The sequence below is a fragment of the Prionailurus viverrinus genome, chromosome B1 (assembly GCF_022837055.1).
Source record: "Prionailurus viverrinus isolate Anna chromosome B1, UM_Priviv_1.0, whole genome shotgun sequence".
NCBI lineage: Eukaryota > Metazoa > Chordata > Mammalia > Carnivora > Felidae > Prionailurus > Prionailurus viverrinus.
Genome location: NC_062564.1, coordinates 51310366 through 51326529, shown reverse-complemented (window position 1 = coordinate 51326529; position 16164 = coordinate 51310366). Strand labels below are relative to the sequence as shown.

Below are 16164 nucleotides of genomic sequence, written 5' to 3'. Positions count from 1 at the left end.
TTTATCCATTTATCCATCAATTAACACTTAACATTGCTTCCATATCTTGGTTATTATAAATAACACTGCAATAACACAGGGGTGTTATATATTATATATGTTACATATACATTACATATATTATATATGTTATATATTACTAAGTGCTTGTTTTAATTTCCTCTTGACACTACTCTCCTTAAACAAGCATGAAATATATCTGTTTTGCTTTGCTTATTTTAATTACAACAAATACATTTGAACTTAGGTAAGTTTATTGTAGGTCTTAGATCATAGTAAATGCTCTACAAATATGTATTTTTCTATGCAGATATTTAAATCATAACCTATTCCATTCATCACTTGCAAAGCATTGTGCCACACATTATTTCTTTGGATCCTACTGAGACACCTGTGTGGCAGGTACCATGGTCCCTCACTTGGCAAATAAGGAGATGCCTATAAATGATGAAATAACTGAGGCTCAGTGAGTTTGAAGAGTTCGCCTAAAGTCATCCATCCAATCAAAGGAAAACGTGAGCCTTTTCCTTAAAGGAAAAGAGGTGAGCCTAGCCCATTTTCCACCCCTTCGCAGCAGCTAAAGTGTAGATAGTGATCAATTTCTTTTTTTTTTTTAATTTTTTTTTCAACGTTTATTTATTTTTGGGACAGAGAGAGACAGAGCATGAACGGGGGAGGGGCAGAGAGAGGGAGACACAGAATCGGAAACAGGCTCCAGGCTCTGAGCCATCAGCTCAGCTCAGAGCCTGACGCGGGGCTCGAACTCACAGACCGCGAGATCGTGACCTGGCTGAAGTCGGACGCTTAACCGACTGCGCCACCCAGGCGCCCCGATAGTGATCAATTTCTAACTGAAAAATTTAGTCCCCAAAGTTACACAGCCACAGGCTTACTATAGATCTCCTATAGATTTCCATGCTGTTGTCAAAATGAACTTCACGCATGTTTACTGCATTATTCAATTATCAGTTTCAGTTTTAAAAGTACCCAAAACTCCTCTGACAGAAGATTCAATCTTCCAAAAAGAACGGCTTTGGCTTTGTACTTACAGATGTTAACGTATATGTGAATTACCTGGGGATACTATTAAAATGCAGATTCTGGTCTGGTAGGTCTATGGTGAGCCTGAGTGAGATTCTGTATTTCTAATCTGCTCATGGGTGGTGCTGACCACCAGACGGCATTTTGAGTAGCAAGAGTTTAGAGTTTGCTCAGATATTTTCAAGGTTTTGTGTAACACATCAGCAACATTTTTAATTCCAATAATGTGTTAGGAAAACCTGACTCTGCCGTTTCTGAGGTTTGTAGTGTACAATGCTTCCTCCACCTGCCCCCAATTCTCCCAGGATGCACACACTTTTACACTGAACTCCTATCCAACCTTCAAGACTTAGTTGAAGCATCTTCACTCGACAGAAGTTTCCCTGAGTGTTCCTTACAGCTGTGCCAATCACTGACTCCTTTGGGCAGGTCTCTCTCTTAGAGGTTTTATCATGCTACATTGTTATTACGTGGTTGTCCCTCTTCCTCGTCTGTGAGCCTTCCAAAGGGCAGAGCCTTACAGACATAGTACCTGGTATAGCATCAGACTGATGGATACACTTCCATCAATATTTGTTGCATGAAGAATGTATGAGTTTATATCTTGTGACCCAAGGCCCTGCAATCAATACTGTAGTCCAAATCAATTAGTCAAAGTGCTTTTTCCTTTGTAAATAAAATTTTAATTCAAACGTAAATAAAATCATGTTTCTTAAGAACTCTAGGAAAAAGCTGCCAATGAGCTAATACGTTTGACTAGTGAGGGAAGGGCAGTAGCTGAAGACACCAAAGGTTCACTATGGCGGTAAATGAATTGACAAGCTAGAATTCATGATCAAAACTACAAGCTAAAAATAGAGGTCTAAATAATAACAAACTAGCAGGATTTAGGGTCAAGCCTATGGCTATCTATGGTGTGTAACGTGTGTACTTGTGCATGGGGTGGAAGGTATTTCTGGCACCTATTTGTTCACACGCCAGCTTGGCTGACTTCCTAGAAATTCCATTCTCCCACCCTCAGAGTCCCATCCTTACCTTGATACACAAAGGCCACGTGGGGACCAGGAACTAATTAGTGGCTTAAAGAGCCAATACCAATGACACCAAAATATTAATTTAATAATATATAATAAGCCAGCCCATGCCTCCAATAAGCACTGTGTAATACCACATTAGAATACCTATTTCTGTATAAGTTATATATTCACATAAGTATCATGGTATGGTTATTATACTATACAATATATAAGTGTTATTACAGTGTAAATATTTTTATAGGATATGCTATATAAATACTGTTACAGTATTATTTATTAAGCACCTAATATGTGCCAAGTACTTTTCCAGATGCTGAGGATACAGCAATGAATAAAAGCAAACCCCAGGGTTCCACATTCTAGTATAATTTAAGACACTGGATAAATATACATTCCAGAATGGCACAGTGGCAATATTTTTTTCTTTGTCTTCTTCAATGTTCCCTCCTTCACTTATAAGTAAGGATTTTCTTGCATGACTACTTCACATCCTTTTGTGCACAATGCCGTGATGGAGCATTATTGTCCCCTCTGAAATATTCTCCATGAAGAAAAAGATTGCTGGATGGCTGATTTTTAGTAAAATCTGACCCATCTCCAGTCAGCACAAGATGCACAACAGTAGGGTCTTCATGTGGAGTTGGTTAATCGATTCAAGTTTCCTTTCTTTTGGAAGATAAACTAGTATGTGAGTAAAAGAGAACATGCAGGTGTGATTTATGTATATTTTTCAACAAATTTTGCTAAGATTCCATATGCCTTGTACATTGAAGACAACAAATATCTCTGCATTTGGATGAAGGTCCTTGAATTATCCTAGGATTATGAGGAATTGTTGCTTATGAATAGAAACTGGCTTTTTAGCAAACAAGATGGGAATAGTTAAGAATTATTCCAAGGAAACTGTATAACAGCAGTCTCTTCCACTGATCATATTTTCACAGATAGTCTGATAGAAGAGTGCACAATGAAACATTTAGATTTACATCCACACTTAGAGCTTCTCTTGTAGTGACATGACAACCTACGGGGTAGAGACATCTGGAAGATTCCATAAAATTGTGTGGTTGAGCAGAAAAGATGTACATGACTGTCATTTCTAGGCAAGTATGTAAGGCAATGCATTTTTGTAAAAAACAATCCATGCATTCTTTACGTAATTATGGGTTATACTACTACTACAATCCAGGATAGGGGTTTATAAGTCCTTCCCTGAAGCCACGATCCCTTGAATTAAATTCTAAGTTGATCACCTGCTAATTACCAATAGGGCTCCTGTCAGTGTTGTCCTTGTTTTCTTTGTGCAGATTTGGGCTGTCCCCAACTCACCCCAGACAGCTATAAAGAGGAGTAACATAGTGGGTATTATCCACAGCTCTGCTCCAGACTCCTCGCACCTTTCCCCTTTGCACTAACACAAACTGACTATTCATCCATTGGAAAGATGGGAATTATTCACACTGTTACAGCTGCCATCTTCAAGTCTTAAAGATTGAATTTACAGCCCTGACCTTCTGATCCCCACTCTTCTTGGATGTTCTAACAAAACTGACAGCTCTCCACATCAGAACCAATGCATGCTCTCCTCCCAGTCACTCTGGCTAAACCCCTGCCTGGCCAGGAAGGAAGACAAGAAAGTGCTAAAGTGATACAGTAGGGGATAGAGAGAAAATATCAAAGCTTTTATGTAGACACTCTTGAATTTCGAGTGATACTGGATAAGGCATTAATGCTCTGGTATACTCATGAACAACAGTGTTAATTTGACTGAAATTTTTTTCCATCAAAATTCATCCTGAGGAGGAGATATTAATATCTTAAAACCATGCCTACGTATCGACATCCTTGTGTGTGTGTTTGGTTAAATCCAATGCGTGTACCTTTCAGTTCACTGATGAAGAGGCTTATTAGAAGGATAGGAGCTTAAAATTTGGAAACAGATAGCTCACTGGGAAATATGATTTGATGCTCAACAACTAGAAAAACCTGTAGAACTATGGATTTTCTGTTCTCGTTATTTTTAATACATTGCATTTACAGATGTTTAGCATCATTAAATTTTTCATCATTTCTTTCAACCTCCATTGGTTTATGTTAGGAACACAAAACAGTAATTCACATGTGAGAAAAACCTGTTCACTAAATCTCTCATAAGAAGCCTAGGACTCAGAGCAACAAGACCTTGTTTTTTAAGTCTGACTCTGCCACTGACATGCTTTATGTAAATTACCTAATCTTTCTGAGCTCCAAACCTCATGTGTAAAATAAGGATTATAAGGACCTAAACTATAGGTTTGTTGTGAGGAGTAAATGAGATGAAACCTGTAAAACACTTTGTTGAGTATAAAAAAATATGTAGGTGATAAGCACTTTCATTTTTACAACTTTTAAGAATCTTGGAATGTTTCAGAATTACTAGTTTGAAATAAAAATAATAGATGATGTCACACAAGATACTCTAGGCACAACCCTTTTCATCCCCTGAAAAGCATTAAATAATACTCTTCCCTCAGATACCCATGCAGTAAAAGTCACACAGAAAAATCCAAAGAGAGAATCAAAATCCATTTTTATGTGGGGAGAAATGTGCTAGCTTTTAACTCTTTATTACATTTTTTAGCAGAAGTATCTTCCTAATGAAAATGTTAACTCTGCTAATTTCAGTGGAAAACAAACCCAAGAAAGGGAAAAACTCTTTGAGTGAATTCTCCTACACCTGCCCCTACCCATGAAAAGCTTTCCAAAGCAATGTCTCACTCTTGAGTTCTGAACTTAAGTTTGGAAAAATCAGGCTTTCAGCATTATCTTGTATCTCCTGAGCTCACGGCCACTGGGGTACTGCAAAAGGGGAAAGATCTGCAGAGTGTTTGAAAGAAATAGTTAAAATCACTGGAAAAATAGTTAAAAGGCCCTTCTAATTGTGTGCTTTCCTGCCTTCCACCCATCCATCCATTTTGTCCTGTCTCAGGCAAGGTACTAGGTACTGAGATTCAGAAATAAGACACATTCTTTTTTTAAAATATTTTTTAAATGTTTATTTATTTTTGAGAGAGACAGAGAGAGAGAGAGAGAAAGAGAGAAAGTGGAGGAGGGGCAGAGAGAGGGGGAAACACAGAATCCAAAGCAGGCTCCAGGCTCCAAGCTGTCAGCACAGAGCCCAATGCAAGGCTTGAACTCACGGACCATGAGATCATGACCTGAGCTGAAGTCAGACACTTAACTGACGGAGACACCCAGGTACCCCAAGGCTTATTTTTCAAGTAGGTCATACTCCCAGGACAGTAAGGGGAAACACATGGAAACCAGTAAGCACAATCAAGTATACAGGTGTGTCTTAATTCAGGCTGCTAAAACACAATATCACACACTGGGTGGCTTAGCAAGAACAAAACATTATTTATTACAGTTTGGGAGGCTGGAAGTCCTAGATCAAGGTACTGGCTGATTCAGTGCCTGGGGACAGCTTTCTTTCTGATTGCAGACAGCTGTCTTCTTGCATTATCTTTACATGGTAAAGAGAGAAAGAGAGAGAGAGAGAGAGAGAGAGAGAGAGAGAGAGAGAGAGAGAGAAAGAGAGAGAGAGAGAGAGAGAGAGAGAGAGAGAGAGAGGACCAGTTCTCTAGCCTCTTCTTAAAAGGACACTAATCCCATACATGAGGGCTCTACCCTCACATTGGAGATTACATTGGGGATTAGGTTTCAACGTATGGATTTGGGGGTAACAAAAATATTCAGTACATAACAAGGTGCTATGGGAAAAAATCTATGTAAGTTAGAAAAATACAGGGATTCAGAGAAGGGAGAGGCTAAGTTCACCTGATCAGTATGGGAAAGGCCTAAGTCCTGAAAGGCTGTATAGAGAAAGTGACTTTGTCTTGAAAGAGCAGTAGATGGGCACAAGGGGTGAAAGGCATTCTCCAGAAAGTGGAAGGACAAAAGTAAGGATTATGGAACAGCATGGTGCCTTCAAAGACTTGGAAGGAACCAATACAATTTGCAAAAGCATCAGCGGCATGGTAACCATTTTTATCAGAGTGCTAGGGCACATCTTCTCAAGAAGGATGAACACTTTACCATCGAGCTTGAAGCCCACATGAGAAAACCAGCAGTTAGGAGCTACTGGAAAGCAGTGGTCCAACTCAGTGAATCACAAAATTTGACTGTTACAACCTGATCTAAACAGCCTTTATAATGCTGTTATCAAGAGAGCAAAAGTAACCTAAACTGCATTGTGAGAAAGGACAGAAAAATGTCACTGAGAGACAGAGAATCCCTACTTGCCTTTCCTTCTTCTGCAAACAAATACATTCTCTCCAGTATCAAGTATTCACATAGTACCAACTGTGTGCTCAGCACTATCAAGGTCACAGAAGAATTAAATTATGAGTCTCGATCCCAAGAAATAGCCTGGAAAAGGGAGAGAGGGAAAGCATGAAAGGAACGGTTATAAGCTTGACCCTACACTTCACCAAACTGAGTTTTTGCCAACATTCCTCCTCATACTGCAGACAGCTGTCCTTAATCTTCACATTAGCCCTGTTTAGTTGGTATTCTTAACTTTCTGTGACACAAAGGAAGCTATGGATCAGACATTTAGTGACCTGCCTGATGTCACAGAGCTGGTAAATGGCTGTCCTAGGATTTAAAGCTAGATCCAACGAATACCAAAATTGCTGTACAAGAAGTTACAGCAAAACAATTAAAGACAATGGAACAAAGTGCCCTGTCAGTGGTGCATCAGGGGAGGAGCATCACCACTTAAGGTCCAGAAGTAAGAACAAGCATGGTATGTGATGAGGACAGCGATGAGACAGGGCTGGGTTCTGACAAGGGAGTTGGAAGGAAAGGAAGCTGGTTGGTTGAGCATGAGGCCGCATAGATATCTTGACAGGACACATCAGGGCCAGATATGTATGGAAAGATCAGTCTCAGGAAAGATCAGTCTCAGGGAAGATCAACCCAGGGAAGTCTCAGGGTTCTGTAGAACCCTGGGTAAATATAATCTTCCAAAATCCAAAACTCTCTTTCATACAGATTCACTAAGTGCTGCAAAGTTCATTGTGCTGGCTTTGGAAAAACTAAGAAGATAAATTACTGACACTATTTGGCTGTTTTCATGTCCCAGGAAAGCAAGCAATGGTCTTGCTGCAGTGGGTGAAATGAAAATAGTTGGCTGAGAAACAACATCTTGTGCTGAACATTCTCCCATAACGCTCTCTAAACTAAGTAATGAGGAGTGGGCTTTGGGGCATTCTTGAAGGGACTGACCTCCTGGCAGCTACCAACTATTTGAGATTTCTCCAACCACCTTCTTCCAATAAGATTTGAAAGGGACAAACCATCCTGATATGTGCTAAGATTTCTCTCAGCAGAGCCACAGAAAGCAGTAGAAAACAGAGAAATAATCTATAATGAGGCAAAAAAAAGATGGAAGTTCTCATATGCTCAGTGGGCCTTCTAAACTTTAGTTAACTTTTGGGTACCAGGCCTGTTTTATACCTACCTTTTAGCTGGAGAGAGGAGAAATATGCTTGAACATGAGAATTTTAAAGGGAAGTTCACACTATGACTTACTGCAAGGTGATTACTTCAAGAAATTCCAGGACTCACCAGCTGATAGTGAACATCAGGGTGGAGAAGGACACATTTATAAGGGCCTACAATTACTAACCATGGTAGGAACCTTCAAAGGAGCAATCTCATTAGAGGACTGTCATTGGTTGCATAGATAGGGTGACTTCCATTAGGATGAATCCATATTCTAGGATATGAATCCATATTCTGTTGCTAAGAAAAAAAAAATGGATCCTGACCTATAGTCTGCTTCATAAAGCCTGGAAATCAGGTTTTGTCATGTGACAGTTCTGAATTCTAATCCCAGCTCTGTGGTTTACTAACGGTGTAATGTCAGCCAAGTCATTAAACCCATCCACTCTTCAGCTTCCTCATTTGGGAAAATGAGGATGATGATACATACCTCACAGGGTTGTTAGGTATCTTATATAGGAGCTTAGTAAACATAACCCCTCCATCCCCTCAAGACTTCTAATGCAGAAATTCAAGGAGGAGATATTTTCAACATAATACTTAAAAATTAAATTCCTAAGTCAGTGAAGAGTTGTTAAGAATCTACCTCAATCCAGGAATCTTGCTAGGACTAACGTACAGACCAATGAACCTGATCTCAGTTCTCAGGAAATTTCTTGAATGTATCATCAAACAAATAAGCATGAAGAGAAGCAAGATGTACTCATTAAGAATGAACAGAGATCCATTTAGAATCCATACCTCTTAACGACTCTGGCCTCAGTTCATCATCTGTACAATCAAGGATTTGGGTTAGATCCTTTTAAAACCAGTTTTACTGAGGTAAAATTGACATACAATAAATGGTATACACTTAAAGTGTACAATTTGATCAGTTTTGACATGTAAATACACCATGAAACCATAACCACAATCAAGATCATGAATACCTCCAAAATATTCTTCACAGCCCTTTTTTATTTTTTAAATGTTTATTTACTTATTTTTGAGAAAGAGAGAGAGAGAGAGAGAGAGAGAGAGAGAGAATGAGCGAGCAGGGGAGGGACAGAGAGAGAAGGAGACAGAGAATCCCAAGCAGACTGTGCACTGTCAGCACAGAGCCAGATGCGCGGCTCAAACTCTCAAACCGTGCAAGGTAATGACCTGAGCCAAAATAAAGAGTTGGATGCTTACCCAACTGAGCCACTCAGGCACCCCTTCACACCCCCTTTTAAATCTTTCCTTCCCACCACTCCCAGTTCCCACCCCAAAGCCTTAGGTAAACTCTGATCTACATGCTATAATTATAGATTCATTTGCCTTTTCTAGAATTTTATACAACTGGAATAACAGCATGTACTATGTTGGTACATAGTTGGTACATGGTTGGTAACTCAGCCATGTTATTACAAGTTCAACAATTTCTTCTTTTAATAGCCGAGCAGTGTTCCATGAATCAGATATCCCACAATTTGTTTATTCATTGACCTATTGATGGACATTTTGGTTCTTTCCAGCCTTGGGTTTTTAAAATAAAGCTAGTATAAATACTCATGCACAAGTCTTTGTATTTACATATGTATGTATGTATGTTCATTTTTTTTCTGGATAAATACCTGGGAGTGGAATGGCTGGTACATTTTTGTTTCATTTAAGACTGCCAAACTTTTTTCAAAGTGGTTGTAATATTTTACATTAGCTTCCAGCAAGGTATGAGAACTCCAGTTGTCATATTAACATGAACGCTTGGTACACTAAGTCCTTTTAATATTAGTCATTCTGATATATGTGTAGTAGTATCTCATTGTGGTTTTAATTTGAATTTCTTAATGCCTAATGATGTTGAGTCTTTTTCATGTGATAATTTGCCATTTGTACATCTTCTCTGATAAAGTGTTCAAATATTTCACACATTTTTAAATTGTGTTGTTTGTTTTCATATAGTTGAATTTTTAGAGTTTTTTTTTTTTTATATATTCTGGTTACAAGGGTCTTCTCAGATATATAACTGGAAACTGCTTTCTCCAAGTCTGGATTTGTCTCTCATTCTCTTAGTGATTTTCCAAGAGCATAAGTTAATTTTGATGAAATCTAAATTATCAATGTTTTCTTCTATGGGTCATGTTTTAGGTGTTATACCTAAAAATCTTTACTTAACTCAAGTCACAAAGATCTTCTCCTATATTTCCCTTCAGAAGTGTTATCATTTTAGGCTTTAAATTTAGAGCTATGATTCATTTTATGTTTTGTATGTGGCATGAGGTACAGGTCAGAGTTGTTTTGGTTTCCTTGCTGTTATTGCTGTTGTGTTCTTTTGTTGTTGCTTTTTTGCAGAAGGATATACAATTGTTCCAGCACCATTATGGAAAAGATTATCCTTTTTCCACTTTACAGTCTCCCCTTCCAGACTTTGTGCTGTGTTTGCAAAGCATTGAACTCCTACATAGCTTACCACCCTCAAAATACACTTATTATTTTGACTCTAAACAGTGGGTGATATTTTAAAGAGACTTCCATCTTTAAAAGTCTTTGTGTTTAGTTCAAATGTAGTTAACATTGCTAGTACTCTTTATTCCTTTGTGTAGATATATATTTCCAGCTGGTATCACTTCCTTTCTGCTTAAAGGACTTCCATTCACATTTCCTTCTAGCTCAAGTCTGCTAGTGATGAATTCATTCAGCTTCTATACATGTGAAACACACTTAAAAGATATTTTCACCAGGCAAAGAATTCTAAGATGACAGTTCCTTTTTTCCTTTCAGTGCTTAAAAGATATTGCTCCACTGCCTCATAGCTGGCATTGTTCCTGATGAGAAATCTGCTGTCTTCTGTATTTTTGCTGCCTTGCATGAAATTTATCTTTGTTTTGTGGCTACTTATAAGATTTTCTCTTTATCAGGGATTTTAATGATTTGATTATCACGTGTCATGATGTCCTTTTCTTCATTTTGTGTGTGTGTGTGTGTGTGTGTGTGTGTGTGTGTGTGTGTTTGATGTTCATTTAATTTCTTATAGATTTGTTGTTTTATCAAATTTGGAAATTTTTTTTGACGTTCAAATTATTTTCATCTCAGACCTTACAATTTTCATCTCTTGAAATTGGGTTAGGCCTTTTTTTAAATATATTCTATCCTTCTATTTAATGTGTTCAATACTTCCTTTAGATTTTTAAACATAATGAATACAGTTTTAAGTACCTTAATTCTTATTGCTAGTTCCATTATCTGTGTCAAGATTGGGTCATTTTCCATTGATTAATTTTTCTCACTGTATACAGTATTTTTCTGCTTGTTTTGAATGTCGTTATTTTTAATGGATTCCAGAAAGTGTGAATTTTACCTTGCTGGGTGCTGGATATTTTGTAATTCTACATATATATTCATATTCTTTGTTATAAAATGAGGTTGTTACTTGGCAGAAGTAATATATCCTTGAACTTGGGGGAAGATGGCTGAGTAGGAGGACCCTAAGCTCATGTCATCCCACAGATATAACTAGAGAACACTCATATCGGTGAAAACAACCCAGAAAACCACCCAAAGACTAGCAGAACAAACTCCACAACTAAATGTAGAGAAGCCGCCACATTGAAAAGGGTAGGAAGGGCAGAGACAGGGTAGGGAGCTAAAGGGACCAGGCCATTGGCAGGGCAGGGGGTGGGGGGTGGGCAGTCATGTGTGTAGAGAGGGAGAGAAACAGACCTTATACTGGGAAGGGAGGGAAAGTATAGCTCCATAACATTTGCCTTTGAAAACTAGAGAGGCCAGTTTTGAATTTTGTGAGTCCTTACAACCAATAGGACTTAAAGCTTGAAATTTAAAAAATCAGTGGGCTAGGTTCTGGGAGAGCTGTGGGAGGGTGAAAGGAAGCTGATTCTCTGCCCTTAGAGGGACAGCACAACAAATAGCTCACAAAGATACAGAGTAGAAGCAGCAGATTGAAAAATGCCTCAGGCATATGAGAGAGAGAATTATGTACCAATCTCAGAGTATGTCCCAGAAGGGTAATGCTCATTGAGGGACTTCTCTAGGAACAAAGGAGCTGGCAGGTACCATTTCCCTTCCCTACCTCCAGTGTAAACACACAACCACCAGCCACCTGTGGGAACTGACATGGAGCTGACATTCATTACCTAACTTGCTTATACCAAGCTCTGACTCCAAACCCCAGATCCACCCTTTCCAGTCATGCTTGCCTTAGTGCCAGTATTGTGGGTCCCCTCCCCCAGAAGACCATTGCACTTGTTAAAATTATGTGTCCTGCCCATGCATGCTTTGCACACATTGTTCTGACTGCATGACCACCCTGGCTGCCTGGTCCCAGTGGTGGCAGCAGTGGCACACCCACTCTCACTGGCACACAAACCCCATGGGCACTGCTCAACTCACCCCTTCCAATATGCTCTTGGCTAGGGCCCATTCAAGCTGGGGCTACATGCCTGGAAGTGGCCCTGAAAGGGGCTAGCACCACTCCAAAGTGGGTCCATCCCTGGAGTGAGGAGAAGATAACCACATACACCAGTCAGCTGTTGGAGACATTTGGTGTGATTGAAGGCCCTGCCCACCAATGAAAACTTCTCAGAGGACAATACAGGGAAAGTGCCTTGCAGTTTGGTGCTACTGCAAATGTCTATTTTGAATCAACTTAAGCCCATGGCAGCCCCGGATTGGTGCACTAACACCATAGGGATCAAACACTGCCCACAACAGGCAAAGAGTACCACCGAAGACAACTGGACCAAAGGAAAAAGCAGCCAAGACACAATGGCAGGGTTCATGCAACACACACAGGAGAAACCCCTGAAGTGCCAGATTCTGGGGAACAAGAAACACTGCACTACAAGGCACAACATGATCTCTTCTTCATAAGGCTATTACTTTCAAGAGCAAGAGACACAGCTGACTTACCTAACACACAGCAACAGACACAGAGAATTGGAAAAAATGAAGAGACAGAGGAATATTTTCCAAATGAAAGAACAGGGCAAAATCACAGCAAGAGATCTAAGTGAAACAGATATAAATAATATGCCTGATAGAGAATTTAAACTAATTATCATAAAGATACTCACTGAACTTGAGAAAAGAATGGAGGACATCTCATTGAATGAGACTCTTAATACAGAGATTTAAAAAAAACAGAAATGAAGAACACAATAAATGAAATTAAAAATACATTAGATGGAATAAATAGCAGTCTGGAAGAAGCAGAAGAATGAATCACTGACCTAGAGGACACAGTAATGGAAAGTAATCAAGCTGAGCAGGTGAGAGAAAAAATTATGGAAAATAATAGACTTAAGGGACTCAGCACCTCCATCAAGCATAATAGCATTCACACTACAGGGATCCTGGAAGAAGAAGAGAGAGAAAGGGGGACAGAAAACTTCTTTGAAGAAATAACAGCTGACAAATTTCCATATCTGACAGCTGAAAAAGATATCCAGATCCAGGAGGCACAAAGGTCTCCCAAAAAAATCAGCCCAAGGAGGTCCACACCAAGACATATAGTAATTAAAATGGCAAAAAGTAGTGATAAAGAGATAATTTTTTAAGCAGCAAGAGAAAAGAAAATAATTACATACAAGGGAAACTCCATAAAGCTATATGTGGATTTTTCATTTTAAACTTTGAAAGCCAGAAGAGTGGAAGGATATATTCTTACTGCTTAAAAGGCATAATCTACAGCCAAGAATACTCTAACCAGCAAGGCTATAATTCAGAAGAAGGAGAGATAAAGAGTTTCCCACACAAACAAAAGCTAAAGGAGTTCTGACCACTAAAGTAGCCCTACAAAAATGTCAGGTGGGGACTCTTTGAGAGGAAAGTAAAGACTGTAAGAGTAAGAAAAGTAGGAAGCACAAAAGCAGTAAAAATAGGCGTATCTGTAAAAATCAGTCAAGGGACACACAAAATAAAAGGATGTAAAGCATGACACCATATACCTAAAATGTAGGGGGGTGGGGAGAGGAGTAAACAATGTGTTCATATTTAAGTGACCATCAGCTTAATATAGACTGATATATGCAGAAAATGTTATATCAAAACATAATGGCAACCACAAATCAAAAGCCAACAATAGATATGAACAAAATAAAGAGAAAGGAATTGGAGTATATCACTAAAGAAAGCCAGCAAAGGGTGTGAGAAGAGAGCGAAAGAAGAAAGGATCAGAGAACTACAAAAACAACCACAAAACAAATAACAAAATGGCAATAAATACATATCTTTCAATAATTATTTTGAATGTAAATGGACTAACTGCTCCAACCAAAGGATATAGGGTGATGGGATGGATAAAAAAAAAAAAAACAAGAGTCATCTATATGCTGCCTACAAGAGACTTATTTCAGATCTAAAGACACATGGCAGATTGAAGGTGAGGGATTATTATGCAAATGGATGTGAAAAGAAATCCAGGGTATCAATACCTATATCAGACAAAATCCACTTCAAAATAGAGTGTAACAAGAAACAAAGAAGGACCATATATAGTAATAAAGGGGAAAATCTAACAAGAAAATATAACAATTATGAATATTTATGCATGCAACATGAAAGCACCCAAATGCATAAAGCAGCTAATAACAAACGTAAAGGAAATAATCAATAGTATTACAGTAATAGTAGACTTTAATACCCCACTTAAATCAATGGACAGATTATGCAAATAGAAAATCAAGAAGGTAACAGTGGCTTTGAAGGATACATTGGACCAGATGGATTTAACAGATATATTCAGAACATTCAATCCTAAAACAGCAGAATACACATTCTTTTCAAGTCTGAATGCAACATTCTCCAGAATAGATAAAATATTAGGTCACAAAATAAGTCTCAACAAATTCAAAAAGATTGAAGTCATAACATGCATCTTTTATGATCACAATGCTATGAAACTAGAAGTTAACCACAAGAAAAAATCTGGAAAGACCACAAATACATGGAGGTTAAACAACATGCTACTAAACAAGGAATGGGTCAACCAAGAAATCAAAAAATCAAAAATTACATGGAGAGAAATGAAAATGAAAATACAGTGGTCCAAAATCTTTGCGATTCAGCAAAAGTGGTTCTCAGAGGGAAGTTTATAGCAATACAGGCTTACCTCAAGGAGCAAGAAAAACTTCAAATATACAACCTAACCTTTCACTGAAGGAGTTAGAAAAAGAACAATAAACAAAACCCAAAACCAGCAGAAGGAAGAAAATAATAAATATTAGAGCAGAAATAAATGATATAGAAACTAAAAAATAATAGAACAGATGAATGAAACCAAGAGCTGGTTCTTTGAAAATATCACCAAATTGATAAACCTTTAGCAAGACTCATTTAAAAAGAGAGAGAGAGAGGATCTAAATAAGCAAAATTGCTAATGAACAGGAGAAATAACAACCAATGCCACAGAAATACAAACTATTGTGATACAATATTATGAAAACCTATATGCCAACAAATTGGACAACTTAGAAGAAATGGATAAATTTCCAGAAACATATAACCTATTTAAATCTAAAGCAGGAAGAGATATAAATTTGAACATACCAATTACCAGTGATGAAATTGAATCAGTAATCAAAAAACTCCCCAAAAACAAAAGTCCAGGACCAGATGGCTTCACAGGCAAATTCTGCCAAATATTTAAGGAAGGGTTAATACCTATTCTTCTCAAGCTATTCCAAAATATACAAGAGGAAGAAAAACTTCCAAATTCATTCTATGAGACCAGTATCACTCTGATATCAAAACCAGATAAATACACCACACAAAAAAGCTAACTACAGGCTACTATCTCTCATGAATATAGATGTGAAAATCCTCAACAAAATATTAGCAAACTGAATGCAGCAATACATTAAAAAAATAATACATCACAATCAAGTGGAATTTATTCCCAGGATACAAAGGTGGCTCAAAATTCATAACACAATCAATGTGATAGAGCACATCAATAAGAGGAAAATAAAAACCATATGATCATTTAAGTAGATGCAGAAAAAACATTTGACAAAGTACAACATCCGTTCATAATAAAAACTCTCTGCAAAGTAGGTCTGTGGGAACATATCGCAATGTAATAAAGACCTTATATGAAAAGCCCATAGCCAACATCATACTCAATGGTGAAAAATTGAGAGCTTTTCCACTAAGGTCAGGAACAAGACAAGGATTTCCACTCACTTTTATTCAACATAGTGCTGGAAGTCCTAGCCACAGCAATTAGCCATATATAGAAATAAAAATGATGAGGAAGAAGTAAAACTCTCAGTATTCGCAGATGACATGATAGTATATAGGAAACCCTAAAGATTCCACTAAAAAACTATTGGAACTGATAAACGAATTCAGTAAAGTTACAGGATACAAAATCAATGTACAGAAATCCATGGCATTTCTATACACTAATAATGAAGCAGCAGGAAGAAAAATTAAGAAGGTAACAGTGGCTTTGAAGGATACATTGGACCAGATGGATTTAACAGATATATTCAGAACATTCAATCCTAAAACAGCAGAATACACATTCTTTTCAAGTCTGCATGGAACATTCCCCAGAATA

At 38.0% G+C, this 16164-nt stretch overlaps 1 protein-coding gene across 2 annotated transcripts in view; it reads right to left on the bottom strand.

The window, feature by feature from the left end:
• The window catches only part of MSRA (methionine sulfoxide reductase A), a 455305-nt gene that overhangs the window by 110667 nt on the left and 328474 nt on the right, over positions 1 to 16164 (bottom strand). The gene's annotated exons all lie outside the window — the stretch shown is intronic.